The following is a 2,678-nucleotide window of genomic DNA, read 5'->3' as shown; positions in this document are numbered from 1 at the left end:
TAATGAGTCTTACTAGATGTTTACCAATTTTGTTGATCTTTCAAAGAATCAGCTCCTGGTTTCATTGATCTGTTCTATTGTTTTTCAGTTTCTATATCATTTATTTTCACTCTAATCTTTATTATTTACTGCCTTTTCCTGGGTTTTCATTTTGTGTGTTCTTTTTCTATCTCCTTCAGGTGTAAGGTTAGGTTATTTATTTGAGACTTTTCTTGCTTCTTGAGACAGGCCTATGTTACTATATAAAATTCTCTCTTAGAACCACTTTTGCTGCATCCCAAAGATTTTGGACCATTGTGCTTTCACTTTCATGTCATCCTTGCACAGATGCCATGCTAATCTTCTCTGTATCATTCCAATTGTTGTGTATGTGCTACTAAACAGAACTATATTCATTTTCATTTATTTCCATGTACTTTTGATTTCTTGGTTGACCTATTTATTGTTGGGAGCATGTTATTTAACCTCCATGTATTTGTGCTCTTTCCAGATTTTTTCTTGTGGTTGATTTCTAGTTTCATAGTGTTATCATCAGAAAAGATGCATGATATGACTTTGATATTTGGGGATTTGTTAAGACATGCTTTGTGGTGTAATATGTGATATATTCTGAAGAATATTTCATGTGTGCTTGAAAAGAATGTGTATTATGCTGTTTTAGGATGGAATGTTCTGAATATGTCTGTAAAATCCTTCTGGTCCAATGTGTCATTCAAATCCAATGTTTCCTTGTTGATTTTCTGTTTAGATAAACTGTCTGTAGATGTAAGTATGGTGTTAAAGTCCCCTCCTATTATTGTATTATTGATTAGTTCCCTAAGTGTGTTATTAATGGTTTTATGTATTTGGGTGCTCCCATGTTTGGTGCATCAATATTTACATTGTTATAACTTCTTATTGGAATGTTTATTTTGATTGATTATATGGTGTTTTTCTTGATCTCTTGTTAGTCTTTGCTGTAGCATCTATTTTGTCCAATGTGAAGTATTGCTACCTGAGCTTTCTTTTCCCAACCATTTGCATGATAAATCCTTTTCCATCCCCTCACTTTCAATCTGCATGTATCTTTAGGTCTAAAATTAGTCTCTTATAGGCAACATATGGATGGTTCTTTATTTTTCCATCCATTCTGTCACCCTATGTATTTTGATTGAAACATTTAGTCAATTTACATCCAAAGAAATTGATAGGTGTGTACTTATTTCCATTTAATTACTTGTTATATGTTTTTTTTAGGTCTCCTATGTTCCTTTATTCTCCTGTTCTCATCTCTCACGGTTAGCTTGCTTTACTTGTGATATACTTTGATTCCTTTCTCTTTATTTTTTCCATATCTAATGCTGGTTTTTTTAAAGGTTTTATTTATTTATCCATGAGAGACAGAGGGGGAGAGAGAGAGAGAGACAGAGAGAGAGGCAGAGACACAGGCAGAGGGAGAAGCAGGCTCCATGCAGGGAGCCTGATGTGGCACTCGATCCCAGGTCCTGAGGATCACGCCATGGACTGAAGGCAGCGCCAAACCACTGAGCCACCAGGTTGCCCTAATGCTGGTTTTTGAAAACTGGTTATCATTCTGTTTATATATAATATCTTCTACATATAGCAGTCTATATTAAGTTGGTGGTTGCCTAGGTTTGAACTCATTCTTTACTCCGCCTTCCCAACATTTTAGGTATATGGTGTTATATCTTGTATCCTTTTATTTTGGGAGTCCTTTTATTTCTTTAGATATGCTTTTGTGATTCCTACTTTTCCTACTCCTACTTATGGTCCTTCTTTTCCACTCAAAGAGTATTTAACATTTTTTACAGGGCTGGGGAAGTGGTCATAAATTCCTTTAACTTTTGTTAGTCTGGGAAACCCTATTTCTCCTATTCTGAGTGGTTCCCTTTCTGGATAGTGTTCTTGGCATCAGATTTTTCCCTTTCAGTGCTTTGAATATATCATGCCACATTCTTCTGACCTACAAAGTTTCTGCTGGAAAATCTGCTGATAGGCTTTTGGAGGTTCCCTTGTATGTAAACATTTTCAGTTTTCCTTCTACTTTTAAAATTCCCTATCACTACTTTTTGTCATTCTAATAATTATGTGTTTGGTGTGAACCTCCTTTTGTTGACTTTGTTGGGGGTTCCCCCCCTTGATCTGGATATCTCTTTCCTTCTCCCAGATTTGGAACATTTTCTTCTATTATTTCCTCAAATAACTTTTCTGCCCTCTTTTCTCTCTCTTCTCCTTCTAGGATCCCTATAATGCAAATATGATTACACTTGATATTGACCTTGAGTTCCCTAAGTCTATTTTCATTTTGTGTTATTATATTTTCTCTCACCAGCTCAGAGTGCTTCCTTTCCAGTATTGTGTTCTCCATGTGGCTGTTTCATTCATCTGCTTTCTCTAGCCTACTATTTATTTAATGTAGTATATTTCTAATTTCACTTATTTTGTTCTTAGTATCTGATTGGTTCTCTTTGATCTCATTGTTAAGGGTCTCACTGATGTCCTCCGCTTTTCTCAAATCCACTATCTTTATGATCATTGCTTTAATTTCTCTATCAGGCATATTACGTATCTCCGTTTCACTTAGGTCTCTTGCTGTGGTTTTGTACTGTTCTTTCATTTGTGAATACTCCTCTTTCTCCTCACTTTGTCTAGCTCTCTGTGTTTGTTTCTAAGTATTA

At 35.3% G+C, this 2,678-nt stretch overlaps 1 non-coding gene across 1 annotated transcript; it reads right to left on the bottom strand.

Moving 5' to 3' along the window:
- Positions 1–279: 279 nt before the first annotated feature.
- On the bottom strand, positions 280–387 carry LOC129518936 (U6 spliceosomal RNA). The gene has a single exon (XR_008666275.1). It is a non-coding gene; the product is annotated as a U6 spliceosomal RNA (small nuclear RNA).
- Positions 388–2,678: the final 2,291 nt, after the last annotated feature.

The sequence above is a fragment of the Nyctereutes procyonoides genome, unplaced genomic scaffold (genome assembly GCF_905146905.1).
Source record: "Nyctereutes procyonoides isolate TBG_1078 unplaced genomic scaffold, NYPRO_anot_genome, whole genome shotgun sequence".
NCBI classification, from domain to species: domain Eukaryota; kingdom Metazoa; phylum Chordata; class Mammalia; order Carnivora; family Canidae; genus Nyctereutes; species Nyctereutes procyonoides.
The sequence above is the reverse complement of the archived record's forward strand: the minus strand, read 5'-3'. Positions and strand labels throughout refer to the sequence as shown.